Source organism: Populus nigra, chromosome 12 (assembly GCF_951802175.1).
Source record: "Populus nigra chromosome 12, ddPopNigr1.1, whole genome shotgun sequence".
Lineage (NCBI taxonomy): Eukaryota > Viridiplantae > Streptophyta > Magnoliopsida > Malpighiales > Salicaceae > Populus > Populus nigra.
In genome coordinates, this window is record NC_084863.1 from 2656840 (window position 1) to 2677528 (window position 20689).

Here is a 20689-nt window from a genome sequence, read left to right on the forward strand (position 1 = left end):
ATTATTAAAAATCATGAATTTTAACAATATCCTAGAAAAATTACAATAATAAATGCTTTATTATGAACAAAGGTTTTGACAAAGCCAGCAAGAGTATATGAACAACTTGGACAATGACCCAAGGTCTCCACTTAACAAAAAGATTACAATAATAAATGCTTTATGAAATAAAAATTATCCTTATTTAAAAAAACCCCAAATATAAAATAAAAATTGCTTAAAATAATAATAAAATATTTCTTAAATATTTTTAAAAACTTTATTTATAATTTTTCCCAGAATTCTTAATTATTCACATTAAACCAGCTATGGGTTTTGAACAAATGAGCCAACAATTAAGCATCTTTAGAAATTATAGGACATGAAAATGAATTTTCCTAAGATTTAGCAAATCTTCCACCCAATAAAAACTGATGTCACTGTTGTTGACGTATATATGTCAAATTCTGTAAAATAAGAACAAAGATGAATAGGAAATTTCACAATTAAAAATTCCAATAAATACTCCATTTCTTTTTTTCTATAAATACCTATCATTGGAGCCTACGATCTTCATCTGCCATAGGAAACCATATCCCTTAGACATGATGTCCTTCCTACAGAAACCATTCTCAATGTTTCTCCAAGTCCTTTTTTTTCTCCTTCTAATGTGCATTCCTTCTTTCTTTGCCTTTCCTCCTAATTCCTCTGCAACTTCATTTGGCGCTGCCAAATATGTAGCTGCTGAAGGTAATAAAGAAGCGGAGGCTCTCCTTAAATGGAAAGCAAGTCTTGATGACAACCACAGCCAAGCTGTCCTGTCTTCTTGGGTTGGCAGCAGGCCTTGCAAGTGGCTTGGGATCACTTGTGACAATTCTGGAAGTGTCGCGGATTTCAGCCTTCCACATTTTGGTCTGAGAGGTACGCTTCAAAGTTTCTACTTCTCATCCTTCCCTAATCTTCTCAATCTCAATCTCTCAAACAATTCACTCTATGGAACTATTCCATTCCACATTAGTAACCTGACCAAAATCAACAATTTAGACTTGTCTGATAATCATTTCACAGGAAATATTCCACTTGAGATAGGATTGTTAACAAGTCTTAACTTTCTCTACCTGGTTTGATCCCAGCCTCTATTGGAACTCTAAAACGCCTATCCAGTCTCAATCTACGGGGTAACAAGATCTTTAGCTTGATACCTTCAGAGATAGGATCACTACAGTCTCTCAGTGATCTTGACTTGTCGAGCAATGATTTAACTGGTAGGATCCCTTAGAATTGGTAGGATCCCTTCTTCTATTGGAAATCTGAGAAACTTATCAATTCTTTATCTGGGGGATAACAAACTCTCTGGTCCCATTCCTTCTTCTATTGGGAACATGGCTAAGCTTATTGATTTGTGTCTTAATAAAAATAATCTCACTGGTTTGATCCCAGCCTCTATTGGAACTCTAAAACACCTATCCGGTCTCTATCTATGGGGTAACAAGCTCTCTTGCTTGATACCTCCAGAGATAGGATCACTACAGTCTCTCAGTGACCTTGACTTGTCGAGCAATAATTTAACTGGTAGGATCCCTTCTTCTATTGAAAATCTGAGAAACTTATCAATTCTTTATCTAGGGGATAACAAACTCTCTGGTCCCATTCCTTCTTCTATTGGAAATCTGAGAAACTTATCAATTCTTTCTCTGGGAGATAATAAACTCCCTGGTTTGATCCCAGCCTCCATTGGAACTCTAAAACACCTATCCGGTCTCTATATATGGGGAAACAAGCTCTCTGGCTTGATACCTCCAGAGATAGGATCACTACAATCTCTCAGTGACCTTGACTTGTCGAGCAATGATTTAAGTGGTAGGATCCCTTCTGTTAAGTAATATTTATCTAGTTTTATTTATTAAGGGTAGAATAGTATTTTCAGTTTAACCTATATATAATTTCTTTGTATTTAGGTTAACTTAAGCACTCATAATAAACAGCTTATTGAGAATTCTAGCCTCCTTTTATATTTGATCTGAATTACTTTAACATGGTATCAGAGCTTAGTTGATCGAACCCTTAGCTTGTTAATTTTATGGAACTCGCTGCCCTTGTAGAAATCATGTTCACCAATGTCAGAGCCACTGCTCGTATCAAAATTGTTATCATCATCCACTTCATTCCCTGTAGGATGTTCCAGCATGCTCAATGCATTCCTTTGAAGCTTAACTTTAGATTCATTTTTCAAAATATCAAACACGAGTTGTTTGACCTATTAAAAGATGGAGGATGAAGATCAAGTTTTGTGCTTGCAGCTGAAGAATTAATATCTGAAACTTTATTTTAGATTTTTCAGCTTCTGCAATTTGGTATTTCTGTTCTGCCTCTGCAATTGTTTTGGTATTTCATCTTCTCATCAGTCTCTGTAATTTGGTATCAGTTTCTGCAATTTGGTATTTCTGTTCTGTCTCTGCAATTGTTTTGGTATTTCGTCTTTTCTTCAGTTTCTGCAATTTGGAATCAGCTTCTGCAATTTGATATTTCTATTTGTCTCTGCAATTGTTTTGGTATTTCATCTTCTCTTCAGCTTCTGCAATTTGGTATCAGCTTCTGCAATTTGGTATTTCTGTTCTGCAATTTGGTATCAGCTTCTGCAATTTAGTATTTCTGTTCTGTCTCTGCAATTGTTTTGGTATTTCGTCTTCTCTTCAGCTTCTGCAATTTGGTATTTCTGTTCTGCAATTTGGTATCAGCTTCTGCAATTTGGTATTTCTGTTCTGTCTCTGCAATTGTTTTGGTATTTCGTCTTCTCTTCAGTTTCTGCAATTTGGTATCAGCTTCTGCAATTTGGTATTTCTGTTCTGCAATTTGGTATCAGCTTTTACAATTTGGTATTTCTGTTCTGTCTCTGCAATTGTTTTGGTATTTCGTCTTCTCTTCAGCTTCTGCAATTTGGTATTTTTGTTCTGCAATTTGGTATCAGATTCTGCAATTTGGTATTTCTGTTCTGTCTCTGCAATTGTTTTGGTATTTCGTCTTCTCTTCAGTTTCTGCAATTTGGTATTTGAGTTAAGTTTCTGCAAGAAAAAATAAAAAATTTGGAGTGATATTTTATCTTCCGCTTCTGCAAAATCTGGTATTTCGACTTTCCTTCAGCTTCTGTCATGGCATCTACTACCAAAGAGATTGTTTGGTTACATTGGTTACTTGCTGATATGAGAGTTTTCTTTTCTCATCCTACTCCTATGAATTGTGACAACCAGAGTTCTATTCAGATTGCTCACAACTCGGTTTTTATGAGCGAACTAAGCACATTGAGATCAATTGTCATCTTACTCATCATCATCTCAAGCATGGCACAATTACTTTGCCTTTTGTTCATTCTTCCTTACAAATTGCAGATTTCTTTACCAAGACGCATTCCATATCTTGTTTTTGTTTTCTAGTTGGCAAACTCTCGATGCTTGTAGATGTCGTATTGTGAGTTTGAGGGGAGATGTTAAGTAATATTTATCTAGTTTTATTTATTAAGGGTAGAATAGTATTTTCAGTTTAACCTATATATAATTTCTTTGTATTTAGGTTAACTTAAGCACTCATAATAAACAGCTTATTGAGAATTCTAGCCTCCTTTTATATTTGATCTGAATTACTTTAACACCTTCTTCTATTGGAAATCTGAGAAACTTATCAATTCTTTCTCTGGGGGATAACAAGCTCACTGGTTTGATCCCAGCCTCTATTAGAACTCTAAAACACATATCCGGTCTCTATCCATGGGGTAACAAGCTCTCTGGCTTGATACCTCCAGAGATAGGATCACTACAATCTCTCAGTGACCTTGACTTGTCGAGCAATGATTTAACAGGTAGGATCCCTTCTTCTATTGGAAATCTGAGAAACTTATCAATTCTTTATCTCGGGGATAACAAACTCTCTGGTCCTATTCCTTCTTCTATTGGAAATCTGAGAAACTTATCAATTCTTTCTCTGGGGGATAACAAACTCACTGGTTTGATCCCAGCCTCTATTGGAACTCTAAAACACCTATCCGGTCTCTATCTATGGGGTAACAAGCTCTCTGGCTTGATACCTCCAGAGATAGGATCACTACAATCTCTCAGTAACCTTGACTTGTCGAGCAATGATTTAACTGGTAGGATCCCTTCTTCTATTGGAAATTTGAGAAACTTATCAATTCTTTCTCTGGGGGATAACAAACTCTCTAGTCCCATTCCTTTTTTTATTGGAAACATGACTAAGCTCATTGATTTGCGTCTTAATGAAAATAATCTCACCGGTTTGATCCCAGTCTCTATTGGAACTCTAAAACACCTATCCGGTCTCAATCTCTTGGGTAACAAACTTTCTGGTTCCATTCCTTCTTCTACTGGAAACATGACTAAGCTCACTCGACTTCATCTGAACATTAATAATTTATCTCGATCTATTCCTCGGGAAATAGGACAACTTGAATCCCTTGTTGAATTGAGTTTGCGCACTAATAATCTCAATAGTTCTCTACCCCCCGAGATGAATAACCTCACACATTTGATGGCTTTGCACTTGTTTGCAAACAATTTCACAGGCCATTTACCACGAGACTTGTGCCTTGGTGGGTTACTTGTAAATTTTACAGCCGGCTACAATCATTTTTCTGGTCCAATCCCTAAAAGCTTGCGAAATTGCACTCGTCTATTTAGAGTTAGGCTTGAATGGAACCAATTGACGGGGAATATTTCTGAAGATTTTGGCCTCTACCCAAACTTGAACTATATGGACCTAAGTCACAATGATTTGTATGGTGAGCTTACGTGGAAATGGGGAGGTTTTCACAACTTGACAAGCCTAAAATTGTCAAACAATAATATCTCCGGTGAGATACCATCAGAGCTTGGAAAGGCTACTGGGCTACAAATGATTGATCTCTCGTCAAATCTCCTAAAGGGGACAATTCGAAAAGAATTGGCGCAGTTGAAGGCGTTGTACGACCTTACTCTTCATAACAACCATCTTTTTGGTGTCCTTCCTGTTGAAATCCAAATGCTATCTCAACTTCGTGCTCTTAATTTAGCTTCTAATAATCTTGGTGGATCAATCCCAAAACAATTGGGAGAGTGCTCAAATTTATTACAGTTGAACTTGAGTCATAATAAGTTCATAGGGAGCATCCCATCTGAGATAGGCTTCCTGCATTTTCTTGGAAATCTAAATCTCAGTGGGAATCTTCTGGCAGGAGAGATACCATCACAAATTGGGCAATTGAATCAGTTAGAAACGATGAACCTCTCTCACAACAAACTTTCCGGTTTGATTCCAACTGCTTTTGTAGATTTGGTGAGCTTGACAACTGTAGACATCTCCTACAATGAACTAGAGGGCCCTGTTCCCAAAATCAAAGCCTTCATTGAAGCTCCATTTGAAGCTTTTATAAATAATAGTGGTCTCTGTGGAAATGCCAGTGGTCTAAAGCCTTGTACTCTTCTTACAAGCAGGAGAAAGAGCAACAAAATTGTCATTTTGATTCTTTTTCCTCTCCTGGGCAGTCTACTTCTACTACTTATCATGGTTGGGTGTTTATACTTTCACCACCGAACAAGTAGAGAAAGAATTTCTTGTTTAGGAGAGTGACAAAGTCCACACAATTTTGTAGTATGGGGCCATGAGGAAGAGATCCTACATGAAACTATCATTCAGGCCACTAATAATTTCAACTTCAATAACTGCATTGGGAAAGGGGGATATGGAATTGTTTATCGAGCCATGTTGCCAACAGGTCAGGTGGTTGTGTTAAGTGTGGACACAAGCTGGTGGTGGTGGCAGCCATGTCAAACATGGCTGCAAAGTTAGGCATGGTAGGTTGCCTACCATTGAAAATGGTGGCTACCATATTTGACTAAAGGAAAGTGTCTTGATTATAAATAGAACACTGAGAGTGAGACGTAGAGTGAGAACAGATTGAGAACAAGAGAGAAACACAGAGAGAGAGCTAGGGAGAGTTGAGTTGAGTTGAGAAGAATTTTCTCCTCCTCTTTGTTTTGTTGTTTGTATTGTTTCTAAGCTTGATTAATACAAACCAGTAGCTCTGTGGAGTAGGCAAGTTGTCGAACCACGTAAATTTGTGTGTGTTTAATTGCTTGAATGACCCAACAACTGGTATCAGAGCTTGTTCTTGAAAAAGAGGGTGTTTGATCCAAACTCAAAAATCAAAGTTCTCAAAACGTGTTTTTGAACATACCATCGTGTAGAGCAAGAGGAGACGAATTCACTGGTGAAAACCCGGCGAAGAACCGACGTCCTGCATGCCCGCACGCGCCCACACGCGCCGACGAAGCCACTGCCTACGCGCGCCCACGCGCAGCACGCTCTCCACGCGTCGTCTCTACCCGGATACCTGCATCTGAACCGGGTTGACCCGCCACGTCATCCGCCACGCAAGCTAAACTGTACAGTCTTTTGCCACGTCACCTGACACCTCAGCAAGTCAACTGCCATGTCATCAAACCAGTCAGCAGCCACGCCAGCACGGGACGCGCGTGCAGTTGCCACGTCATCAAACGTGGGTCCCAGTGTGCCTACGTGGAAGCCACGTCATCTTGCCACGTCATCAAAGGTGGGGTTTGATCCAGTGCTTCGCAGACGCTATTCTGGACTGACACGCGGCTTCATCTGCACCGTCCGTTGATCCAAAACTTTGACTGTTAAGATCTGAGCCATCCGAAGTCCGATTGGGGTGATCTCAGTGTCGTTTCCAATATTTTTGGCCGTTCCGGACACATCTGTAAGGTCAGATTTGACAAATTCAAATCGGAGATACAGTAAAAATGGCAGATGAAATAAAAGCTGCGGGAATTGAAAAATTTGATGGATCAGATTTTGGATATTGGAAAATGCAAATTGAAGACTATTTATATGGGAAGAAACTTCATCTTCCTCTCTTGGGGAGCAAACCGGAGAATATGCCAGAAGAAGATTGGTTGCTTCTTGATAGACAAGTTTTGGGTATTATCCGGCTATCCTTATCAAGAAGAGTTGCTCACAATGTTACGAAAGAAAGATCCACTGCAAGACTAATGGAAGCCTTGTCTGGGATGTATGAAAAGCCCTCGGCAAACAATAAAGTGCACTTGATGAAGAAGTTGTTCAACTTGAAAATGACAGAAGGCACCTCCGTCACGCAACATCTCAACAACTTTAATACCATCACAAATCAATTGTCATCTGTAGAGATTGAGTTTGATGATGAGATCCGTGCACTCATTTTGCTAGCTTCACTTCCAAGCAGTTGGGAAGGTATGAGGACAGCCGTGAGCAATTCAGCTGGAAAATCCAAACTGAAATATGATGACATCCGAGACTTGATTTTAGCTGAAGAAGTTCGAAGGAAAGACTCAGGTGAAAGTTCAAGTTCAGGATCAGCTCTCAACATTAACACTCGAGGGAGGAGACAGGATAGAGGCTTATCCAGAGGCAGATCCAAATCAAGATACAGAAGTAAAAGCAAGTCCGGACCCAGAAAGCAGGCTGAATGTTGGAATTGTGGCAAACCTGGTCATTTCATGAGGAATTGCACAAAACCGAAAAAACTTGAAGCTGACTCTGCAAACGCTACCACAGATGAGGTGCAAGACGCTTTGATTCTTGCTGTACAAAGTCCGATTGATGATTGGATTCTTGATTCTGGTGCTTCATTCCACTATACACCACACCATGAGATGATGCAAAACTATGTTGCTGGAGATCACGATGTAGTCTATCTAGCCGATGGACAACCAATGAAGATTGTTGGTATAGGAGAAGTGCAGATCAAGACAATGAATGGATCTACATGGAACTTGCAAAATGTAAGGCATGTTCCTGGACTCAAGAAGAAGTTGATCTCAGTCGGACAACTTGATGAGAGTGGTCATTCAATCCTCTTTTCTGGAGGTATGTGGAAGGTATCAAAGGGACCAATGGTTTTGGCTCGTGGAAAGAAAACCGGCACCCTGTATATGACCACAAGATGTGAAGATATTATTGCCTCTACTGAAGTAGAAAATCAAGCACAGTTATGGCACTGTAGACTCGGCCATATGAGTCAAAAGGGGATGAAGATACTTCAGTCGAAGGAAAAACTGCCAGAGCTTAAAAATGTTGATCTAGACATTTGTGAAAGCTGTGTTCTTGGAAAACAGAAGAAGCTCAGTTTCTTAAAGGTTGGCAGGGCCTTAAGACCAAGAAAGCTAGAACTGGTGCACACAGATTTATGGGGACCTTCTCCAGTGGCATCTCTTGGAGGTTCTCGGTATTACGTAACTTTCATTGATGATTTCAGCAGAAAGGTATGGGTCTACTTTCTGAAAAATAAATCTGATGTGTTCGAAACATTCAAGAAGTGGAAGGCTATGGTTGAGAATGAATCAGGTTTGAAGTTGAAATGCTTAAGATCTGATAATGGAGGAGAATACATTGATGGAGGTTTCAAGGAGTATTGTGCTGTTAATGGTATCAGAATGGAAAAGACCATTTCAGGCACACCACAACAGAATGGCATTGCTGAAAGAATGAATCGGACCATCAATGAACGAGCTAGAAGCATGAGGTTGCATTCAGGGCTACCTCAAACATTCTGGGCTGACGCAGTTCATACTGCAGTTTACTTGATCAACCGTGGACCATCAGTTCCTTTGGAGTTCAGATTGCCCGAGGAAGTATGGAGAGGAAAAGAGGTACAAATCTCTCATTTAAAGGTCTTTGGGTGTGTTTCCTATGTGCATATAGATTCTGATGCTCGCAACAAGCTAGATGCCAAATCCAAGAAATGTTTCTTCATTGGCTATGGAGATGAAGAATTTGGATTTCAGTTTTGGGATGATCAGAACAGAAAGATTATCAGAAGCAGGAACGTGATCTTCAATGAGAAAGTTTTGTACAAAGACAGATCAAGTGCAGAAACAGATATGACTGATTCAGATACAAGTCCACAAAAATCTGAATTCATCAGATTAGAAGGGCTTCCTGATGTTACCGAGCATAACAAAACTCAAGAGTCTTTACAAGAAGATTCAAGCACATCTGTACCCACCACTACACAAGACGATGCAGAGCCAAGTGAACCAATTGTTTATGTTCGCAGGTCTTCAAGGACTATAAAGCCCCCACAACGGTTCACACTTCTACTGAATTATATTTTATTGACAGATGGTGGTGAGCCGCTAAGTTATGAAGAATCCTTACAAGATGGAAACTCAAGCAAGTGGGAGTTAGCCATGAAGGATGAGATGAGTTTGTTACTGAAGAACAAGACCTGGGAGCTGACCACACTACCTGAAGGAAAGAAGGCTTTGCAAAACAAGTGGGTCTACAGAGTAAAGACTGAGCATGACGGAAGCAAACGGTTCAAGGCAAGACTTGTTGTAAAAGGGTTTCAACAAAAGAAAGGGATTGACTACTCTGAGATATTTTCTCCAGTTGTGAAGCTCACAACAATCAGAGTTGTTCTGGGGATAGTAGCGGCAGAGAATTTACATCTTGAACAATTAGATGTAAAAACAGCTTTTCTTCATGGAGAATTGGAGGAAGACATTTACATGCAACAACCAGAGGGGTTTGAAATACCAGGAAAGGAGAACCAAGTCTGCAAGCTAAAGAAAAGCCTATACGGTTTGAAGCAAGCGCCAAGACAGTGGTACAAGAAGTTTGAAAACTTTATGTGTAGTTCGGGATACACAAGATGTCAGGCTGATCACTGTTGCTATGTCAAACATTTTGACAACTCCTACATCATTATACTATTATATGTGGATGATATGTTGATTGCAGGATCCAACATTTAGGAGATTGACAAGCTGAAACAACAATTGTCAAAACAGTTTGAAATGAAGGATCTGGGAGCTGCTAAACAAATACTTGGCATGAGAATCATCAGAGATCAAGACAAAGGCATACTAAAGCTTTCACAAACAGAGTATGTCAAGAAGGTTCTCAGCAGGTTTAGTATGGATAATGCTAAACCAGTAAGTACACCTCTGGGGAATCATTTCAAGCTCAGCAAAGACCAGTCACCAAAAACTGAGCTAGAAAGTGGATACATGGATAAGATTCCATACGCCTCAGCTATCGGCTCTTTGATGTATGCTATGGTCTGTACCAGACCAGACATTGCCCATGCAGTGGGAGTTGTAAGCCGATATATGAGCAATCCTGGAAAGCAACATTGGGAGGCGGTGAAATGGATCATGAGATACTTAAAAGGTTCATCAGAGACATGTCTTACTTTCACAGCTGGTGGTTTGAAACTTGAAGGTTTTGTAGACGCTGATCTAGCAGGAGATGTTGATAGCAGAAAGAGCACTACAGGATATGTATATACTCTAGGAGGGACTGCTGTTTCCTGGAGTTCTACCTTGCAAAAGATCGTCGCTCTTTCAACAACAGAAGCTGAATATGTTGCAGTCTCAGAATCTGCAAAAGAGATCGTATGGCTGCAGAGTTTTCTGAAAGAATTGGGCAAGATGAATGAAAAGGGTACTTTGTATAGCGACAGTCAGAGTGCAATCTTCCTTGCCAAGAATCCAGCATTTCACTCCAGGACGAAGCATATTCAGATCAAATATCACTTCATCCGACAATTGCTAGACGAGGAGCAACTGATGCTAGAAAAGATCTGCGGAAGCAAGAATCCAGCTGACATGTTAACCAAAGGAGTTACTCTTGATAAACTGAAGCTGTGTAAAGCTTCAGTTGGTCTCAGAGATTAAAAGACAGATCTAGCACCATTTGTGTCCAAGTGGGAGATTGTTAAGTGTGGACACAAGCTGGTGGTGGTGGCAGCCATGTCAAACATGGCTGCAAAGTTAGGCATGGTAGGTTGCCTACCATTGAAAATGGTGGCTACCATATTTGACTAAAGGAAAGTGTCTTGATTATAAATAGAGCACTGAGAGTGAGACGTAGAGTGAGAACAGATTGAGAACAAGAGAGAAACACAGAGAGAGAGCTAGGGAGAGTTGAGTTGAGTTGAGAAGAATTTTCTCCTCCTCCTTGTTTTGTTGTTTGTATTGTTTCTAAGCTTGATTAATACAAACCAGTAGCTCCGTGGAGTAGGCAAGTTGCCGAACCACGTAAATTTGTGTGTGTTTAATTGCTTGAATGACCCAACAGGTTGCCGTGAAGAAACTTCACCCAACAAGAGAGGGCGAGCTTGTGGATTTGAAAACTTTTAGAAATGAGATTCGCATGTTAATAGATAATCGACATCGGAATATTGTGAAGTTATATGGATTTTGTTCATTAGTAGAGCACTCTTTTTTAGTTTACGAGTTCATAGAAAGGGGAAGTTTGAAGATGAATTTATCTTGCGAAGAACAGGCGATGGACTTGGATTGGAATAGAAGGCTTAATGTTGTTAAAGGAGTGGCCAATGCATTATCCTATTTGCACCATGATTGCTCGCCTGCAATCATTCATCGAGACATTTCCAGCAGCAATGTTCTTTTAGATTTGGAATACGAGGCTCATGTTTCGGATTTTGGGACAGCTCGGCTCTTGATGCCTGACTCAACCAACTGGACTTCATTTGCTGGCACCTTCGGATACACAGCTCCAGGTACATACTTGATTTCATTCTCAATATATATATATATAAGCAGAACAATACTACCAGTACTATGAAAATGGAGGGCTACTTTTGGATGCTCTAAAGGTTATGTATAATATATTGTCATATTAGCATTATGATACAGCCAGTACTATGAAAAAATGACCAGAATTTTTGCAGAGCTAGCTTACACAATGAGAGTGAACGAGAAGTGCCATGTCTACAGCTTTGGAGTGGTCACAATGGAAGTAATAATGGGAATGCATCCGGGTGATCTCATCTCATCTCTTTCTGCATCAGCATTTTCCTCCTCGTCGTGCTCACAAATCAACCAGCATGCATTGTTGAAGAATGTGATAGACCAACGTATCCCACTTCCTGAAAATCGAGTTGCACAAGGTGTGATCTCCATTATTAAAATAGCATTTGCATGCTTGTTTGCCAATCCCCAATCTAGGCCAACCATGCGACAAGTAGCTTCGAAGCTCATAGCTCGATGGCCTCCGCTGCCAAAGTCATTCTCCGCAATAACATTGGAAGATCTGATGCCTCAAACGACTGTGACAGGCTGAGAATTTTCCAAAAGATTTTCTATAATTACTATGTGATTGTTTCGACTTATGTTCCTTTCTACTTTCATACTTTTGTTTGTAATAAATTATTTCTCTGCTTTGTATTTTGTTCCTTCAACGATTAATATGTTTTAGTACAGTATTATTATCAATCAAAGTATATAAAAGCTCTGTGCTATGATGAGGACACCTGGGTTTCAAGATTCTGTTTCATCCCTTGTAATAAAGGAAATCTTCAATTCAATATTGAGCTGAAATGAATAAACTAGCATGAGAGGCTTGTAGAAGGAGATATACCAAGAATTGTTGCACATCCTATGCATCTGCACTTAAACTATGAATCCACACTAATCATGCTACAAAAACTTAAACTATCTGTTGGGGTTCCGACCGGTGATGTACTGATAGTTTCTCATCTGGAGGGTAAGCATACTGACACAATATTTAATGTGGTTCGACAAATTGCCTACATCCACGGGAGAGGTTCATTTTATTAGAGATAGAGAATAATACAATAAATACATGGAGGAGGAGAATCACTCAACTCCCAACTCACACACTCTGCTGCATATGGCAGCAGCTCTTCTTTTCTCTCTTCTTCTCTTCTCTTCTCTTCACTCTCTCTTAATCTTGCTCTCACAAAATATGCCTCTTTTATAGGCATTTCATGGCAACCTTCTCCAGCACTCTTGTCAACTTTGATGGGACAAGCAAGCCTTAAAATATGCCACCAATTATGGCATGAATGGAGCTACCACTAAGAATTTCACTAAGCATAAAGGTGGGTGGGGCATTTGCCACAATAATGGCAATTTCCTAACACTATCAACTACACAGAGTTCTCCACACTGAACTCTTGAAGAATCCTCCGTGCAGCCTGGATTACAGGACTACAATAGCAAACTGTCAAAATGCATTTGCCTAAAAAAAAAAGAGTGAACAACCGATATCTTTACAAAACTAACAATATTTTAACAAATTTTTTTAATTGTCTAACAAAACTAACAATATTTTAACCATTTGATTCTCTAATTTCTTGACATGTGGCAAGACTAGGTACTTTGATATCTTTACAAAACTAAGGAGGTATATTCTTCTAACAAAATTTCTTTAGAAGTAAGCACTGAAACACTTGAGGCAAACCATGAACTTTATGCAGATTTCAAAGTAGTATGTTGAGTTTGGGTAATTGATCGAAGAACTTGACATTCTATACAGCTTTATCCAGCCAGTTCTGATCAATCACAGCACCAAATTCCCAAACTATGCCATAAAGCATTGGGTTGTGTGCGGCATGAACTGGCCTTGCTTCATGTGACAGATTTTTCTACACAGATCGTTTGCTTGCATGTAGAAAGACTTTGTCGAGACAAAGATTTCAGAATTTGTGTCTGTTTGGTATTAAATTTAATAGTGTGGTGAATAGTTCTTAGATAAGAATATATTAAAATATCTTTTTATTTTTTTATAATTTTTAATATTAATATATTAAAATCATTGAAAAACATTAAAAATACATCAATTTAGTATTTTTTTAAATACATTTTTAAAATATTTTGAAAAGAAAAAATTATTACATTTCCAAACACTCACTCTAATATATGATAATTTAATATAAATTTGATGAACATTAATCTAAGTGAGTTTTTTTTAAATAATTACTTTATTTAATGAATAATAAATGATTTATAGATATTATTAAAGTAGACTTCAAATCCTATTGAATATATATATATATATATATATATATATATATATATATATATATATATATATATAAAAGGTCATTTTGCCAAGTAACCCTTAATTGAATCATTTGTAAATTCCTCACATCAACTACTTTATCATTTTCATGGGTTCTTCGGCTTAGTTATTTTTTTCCTGTAATTAAAGTAATATAATTTTGCAGGGGCGAGCAGGCCCATGAGGCCCTTTTTTTATACACTAAACTGCAGTTGAAGCCCAAACAAATATAAAAAAAATATGCCTTTTAAAAAATATGCCAGAAACGCAAACAAACATGTATTCAAATGGATATATAGAATTTGATAATAGTTATTGTTTTTTAAAATAATTATTTTAAAAAATATATTAAAATAGTATATATTTTTTATTTTTTAAAATTATTTTTATATTAATATATCAAAATAATTGAAAAATAAAAATTAATTTAAGATAAAAAAAAAACTATAATTTTTTTAAAAACATAACTACTCACCACAAAAACAAGCAGAATCCAAGTTGTAACGCAGTTTTCGAGGTTTATCATTTGAACATTCAAATCAAAACGGTTGGAATCAAATTTCCTTAAAGCCACTTTGTTTGCTTTTGAAAATCTTTGATGACAGCCAATGTTGGTATTTTAATATTTTTAAAACAAAAACAGAAATGATATCCAAATTCACGTTTTTAATTAATTTTCCAGTACCATTATTCCTCTTTCCTTTGAAGCATAACATTCAGAAAAATAAAAAAATTATCACATATACTGCAACACCTAGGATATGCTTTTTATAGGTATATTTTTATATTGCAATTTCTACCATTACTATATATATATATAGTAATGGTAGAAATTGCAATATAAAAATATACCTATAAAAAGCATATCCTAGGTGTTGCAGTATATGTGATAATATATATATATATATATATAGAAAAATTAATTAACCAATAGGTTAAGTCTCTTAATTATTCTCTTCATATTCGTTGTGTTACAAGTTAAAGAAAGGAGCTGGCGAAAGTTATTCATGTGATGAGGTAAGATGCTTGCATTAAATAAAATATTACCTCATAGCTAGAATAATGCATCTACCGTCCTGTTTTATGATGAACATGTCTGCACTGCTTCAGTCCTTCTAGTCCTGTTTTATTGATGTGAATTTCCGAATGTGGAAGTGAGGACATATTCATCAGCTAGTACGTACTACAACCAATTTACTAGTTGAATTTCTGATTGACGCTCTCTTCTTTGATATTACTTAATCTATACAATGCTTTAACTCCAGATTTTCATGTTCTTATCTACCGTCCTCCAACCCCAAAAGACTGGAGATGGATCCTGGTGTGTGTCAGTGGAACCGAATGAAATGCGTGCAGCTTATATTGATGGTCAGCCCAACATGTATTCGCTATTTTTCAATTCCCATGAATAGTTGGACAGACTATCTTTGTGATTTCATAAAAAAAAATCCCCGTCTAAAACTTATATTGATGGTCAGCGCAACATCATGAGTCAGGTCAAATGTTTTCAAATATAAAAAAAACAAAGTTAAAGTGATACTAGGATTTTTAAAGAAGTAAAAAAAATTCCAGATTTAGATAACTGAGTCGACTAAATTTAATAGTTAATTTAATAATATAAAAAAATAATTTTAATTTAATAAAATTAAAAAAATCTAATTGCTAACTAATATAATGTTAAGGGATAAAATTAAAAAAAAATAATCAATCTAAGAAGCTTCTCAATGTATTTTCAAATCTCAATCTAAGCAACTCAAATAAGAGGTATTGTCTTATCTTGTTTTGAGACAAAGAAAGAAGACTTGAATGGATCGATCATGATAAAAACAAAGTCCATCAGTGGTTTCATCTCTTAACTTGATTGAACTAGGCCATGTTTGTTTTCCGGAATTCATTTTCCGAGAAATCACTTTCCAAACTTTCCTGTGTTTGTTTGCCATTAGGAAAGTTGGTCAACGGAAAACACTTTCCGGTCAACGGAAAACACTTTCTGGTCAACGGAAACATTTTTCGGTCAACGGAAAACACTTTCCAGTCAAAGAAAAATTTGGTTTGATTTCTAGGAAAGTGTTTTCCCTTTTGGCTGTGTTTGTTTTCCGGAAAGTGGTTTTCAGGAAACCACTTTCCAAACTTTCTTGTGTTTGTTTGCTATTGGAAAAGTTGGTCAACGGAAAACACTTTCCAGTCAAAGGAAAATTTGGCTTGGTTTTCAGGAAAGTGTTTTCCTGAAAAATTTGGGCGGAAAACACTTTCCGGAAGTTGTGAAAAATTTAGAAATGTCATTATTTGCTAATTATATCAAATTTGATCCTCAAACTTTTGATTGTTATATATAATTTGTTTTGAATATTTATTTTTTAATTTCATCTCTTAAAATTGAATTTTTATATTAATTTTGGTCTTTATTTTTATAATTGCTATTTGCTTTTTTCTTATCATTTTTTTATTGAAATTTTTTATCTATCAAATTTGGTCCTCATTCTTTTGATTTTTACTTATTTCATTTGAAATAATTTATAAAATGTTAATTATTATTATTTTAATTTCTTCACCTTTCATTTTTTTAATTTTTTAGATTTGATCTCTATTATTTTGATTATTATTTATTTTATTTGAGATAATTTATGAAATTATATTTTTTTTCAATTTCATTCTCATTCAACTTTTTAATTTGTAAGATTTGTTTCTCATTATTTTAATAAACTTGAAAAAATAAAACATTAATAAGTTATTTTCCAGCTCATTTTCCATAACATAACCAAACACTGGAAAATGTTTTCCAACTTATTTTCCATTACACTACCAAACATCGGAAAATACTTTCCCGGAATTCACTTTTCCGGAATTCACTTTCTCCGAAATTCACTTTCCAAAAAAAACTACTTTTCTGCAAACAAACGGGGTTCTAGGCCACTGTTGGAATGGTGTTCAATTGGAATGGTAGCAAAAGCAAGTATTATTTTATTACCATGCCCATTATTGGCCTCAAGGCAAATTGATAACCATTGATCTCTCTTTAGCAAAGGCACGCTTTCGATTGAAGCTCAATCACAAGTTACTAATTTTACTAGCATATTTGCCCGTATCCGCGCTTTACAACATATTAATAATAATTTTTATTTTAAATATAAATAGTTCTGATGGTAAAGCGAGACACAACTTTCTTAGATTTAGATGTAAGGCAAGAATAAATAGCATTGGATCTAGTTATAAAACCAGAACTAATATATTTTGATGATTTGATTGTGGAGTCAAACCCAATTTCATTGAAAAAATATTAAAAAATATTAATTTAAAATAAAAAAAATAAAAAAAATTATTTTTGAAAAGCTTTAATAAAAAATTTAACTCAACCTCAGATAATTGATGTGGAACGTTTTGTGGATGCGTTTATAGATAGATCGAAATGACAAAGTTCAAGAAGAAGTTCAGACAAAGGTGCAGTATCGCAAAAAACAGCCAGATACAACCGTGAGATCGTGCTGAAATTTGACGAGAGGTTCTGTAGGCGATGTTTTCTATGGGATAGCTCACTTGCACTAACTGAAATACGAAGTCCTTCAAATTAGAAATTAGAGCTGGAAGATGCTGTTTTTTATTTATCTTTATTTTCCTACAAGCTATATTAGAATTTTAATTATTTTTGCTACTTTCAATTTTTTCTTTTTCTATGTAGACTAGGTTGGTTTACGCTACTATATGACCAATTAGTATGTTATTTTTCAGTAGAGTTTTATGTGTTACTAACTTTCAGAATTCTTTTTTTTAAATGTCGCCCTTAATTTTTTTTAATTAAATTATTTTTTTTAACCAATTATTTTTCAGTAGAGTTTCATGTTGACTGAACCAGGCTTCGTCTTCAATCTGTAAATGAAACAATACTCGGCAAATTGTATTCGATTTTTTATACTTTGAATTATTTTTAAAACACAAATGATCCCATAAGTCCTGTTAAGAACACAACCCATTTTAAAATTATTTTTCTTTTTCATAAAAAAATATTATTTGTTTTTCTTAGCTAATTATATTTCTTTTGCTTGATTACTTTAATGGAGCTTATGGGATAAATTTATTATTTCTCTTTCTTAATAAAAAAAATTCAAATTTCATTTTCTAAGCATTATCTTCTTTTACTAATTGAAGGCTAAGTTAGATTTATTCAATATAAACACGAGCCATGCGAGCTTGACACCAAGTTAGTGCTAATGTTAATTGCAAACAAAATGTAAAGTAAACGACTTAGTTTATGAAATTAGTAGTAGTGAGATTCAATTATTTAAACTATCATATAATACAAATTAACCTGTTTTAAAACTTTGCATAAAATTCCTCACTAACATAACAAAGTGTAAAGTAAACGACTTAGTTTATGAAATTATGTAAAGTAAACTATTTTTTTTTATGTACGAAGCAGATAACTTGTTAATAAGCTGCTTCCAAGAAACTACGCATCACTGAAACCAACTTCTAAAATGATTTTTTTTCTTTGAGGCTTGTCCTACTCGTTGCTTCCCGGCCGATAGACTCTTACTTGTGATTTTTTAAACCAAACAAGGGACTGATTTTAAAAAAAAAAAAAACCCATAAAAATATATCGATTTTACTCTTTTAAATCAACTAATAAGGTGTGCATATTATTTTAAAATGAAACATGATTGGGTGGATTTACTCGTGACTCAGGTGATTTAGAATTTAGACTAAGTTAGGTTCAATAAAAATAGAAAGAGAATTAATTCAATATGATCTGAATAAAAACCTTAATAGGCCCTTGACTCAATCAATATAGAAAAAACTCAATCAAAAAATTTTTAAATTTTATTTTAAAATAATATTTATCATAACCTAATTTTTGACCATTTTTATTCTTACTTTATAAAAATAATAAAAATAATGATGAAAAAATTGAAAACAAAATGAAATGAATGGAGAATAAATTGAAATTTGAGTTAAGACAATATAAATTGAAAGATTGAGAACTTGTTTGAACTCTAGATTAATTTAATTAATCAAATTAAGAGCTTAATTGTAGAATTGATAAATTTTGGGACTTGATAAAAAAAATTAGTTTAATTAATGAAATCAGGGGCTTAATTGAAGAAATATCAAAGTTTAGAACCAATTAAGGACTGAAGTGAATAATTTAGAAAACCAAGGACTGTGTTGTAAATGGCGCTAAACTCCAGGGGTCCAGTTACAATTTATCTAAGGGGCTTGATTACAAAATTGCGAAACTCCAATGACCAAATCAAAAGTAGCCATTTGAATTGGGAAAACGGAGCCATTGTAGAAAAACTTGCAGACGTTTCAGCAGTGAAGGCATTAAAATTGTTTCAGTTATGGGGCACGTCTCACGGCTACTCTCCCTCGCTGCATGCCGTTACCAAGCCGGCCGTTACCACCGCATGGCATTCTCTGGCCTTATAAAAGCCAGAGAAAGGCCACGAACCAGGGGGGAACGAAGGAGATAAAAAAACAGAGGAAACAGGGGAGCGGACCAGGGAAACAGGGAGAATAGAAAACACTAGAGGACAGACGCAGGGGACGGAAGAATAGCAGCAACACGGCCACACAGGGAAGAAGACCAGAAGAAAACCCAGGAAAAAAAGGTAAGAGACAGACAGGAAACGAGGAGGGAGAAGACATCGTCCGGCCAGAGCTAACCGGTCGTCACCATCTTCTTCGTCTTTACCCCGCAGCTGCACCAGGCTAGCTCTCGTTTTCCCTCACCTTTTGTATTTTAATTCACTAGCTGTGCATACAAATATAATTCATACACTTGTAATTTTAATTACTCTACTGTGCTGAGCGTGTGTTTTCCCTGCCAAGCCGGGTCACTGGCTTAGGCTAGTGACCTGGTCGGGCCGGATGGGTTCAGCCCAGCCTATACAGGCTGGCTTAGACCCGGCCTAAAAAAGAAAAAAAGCTGAGGCCGGCCTGGACCTGGGCCTCAACCCATCAAGCCTAATTTGTTTTAGGATAAGAATGTGTTTGACAAAATACACCCTTATGTCTTACTCCTTTATTGACATCGTTTTTTATTTTGATATCTAACAAAATAGCATTTCTAGATATCAGAAAATTTCAAAAAAATTCATAGACCTTTTTAAATTCATTTGTAGGTCACTCATGTTTATATATATATATATATATATATTTCACTGTATAATTAATCTATAAATTTTTATTGTGAAATGCGAATATAACTTTCAATATTTTTTTTAATAAAATATTGGGGTCAACCCTTACATAAATCAATCTTCTTCCCAATCCACCTCCGCTTTAAACTTTTGAATCTATACATGTTTGTATTTAGTATTTATATTTCTTTAATTAATATTGAAAATTAAATATGATCTGTATTTGATTAAGGATCCTGACATTGTTAGTCTTGTCTTATTCATTCGTATTAGAAAATTGTTCATTTGCATAAAAAATTTGTTTTTTATTTCAAACTCAGTATATCGGCTGGAAACCTGTGATCCGATCTAAAGATCATTCTCAGATGTAACAATGCATGTACTGTGTTCTTCTTTTATTTTTATTCTGTTTTATCTCTTTTATGATATCAGTAAAAACATTGGTCTTGTTCAAATTGAGATCAAACCCCCTGAATTCCTGTTGATTTAAAAACAATAAAATAAATTTAAAACACACACACACACACACATATATATATATATATATGCATGCGCATTGATTTAAATTTATTTTACCGGTTTAGTTATTAGTGCTAGAGTTAGAAATACCATACATTTCGTTTTTGGCCGTGTAATATTTAGTAATGCCAAAATTAAAAATATTTGTAGTTGAATATTTACTTACACTAAAA

At 35.7% G+C, this 20689-nt stretch overlaps 1 protein-coding gene and 1 pseudogene across 1 annotated transcript in view; one reads left to right on the top strand and one right to left on the bottom strand.

Moving 5' to 3' along the window:
• The window catches only part of LOC133669680 (uncharacterized), a 276271-nt gene that overhangs the window by 220020 nt on the left and 35562 nt on the right, over nucleotides 1-20689 (bottom strand). The gene's annotated exons all lie outside the window — the stretch shown is intronic.
• Nucleotides 446-12214, top strand: LOC133669682 (probable leucine-rich repeat receptor-like protein kinase At1g35710; annotated as a pseudogene).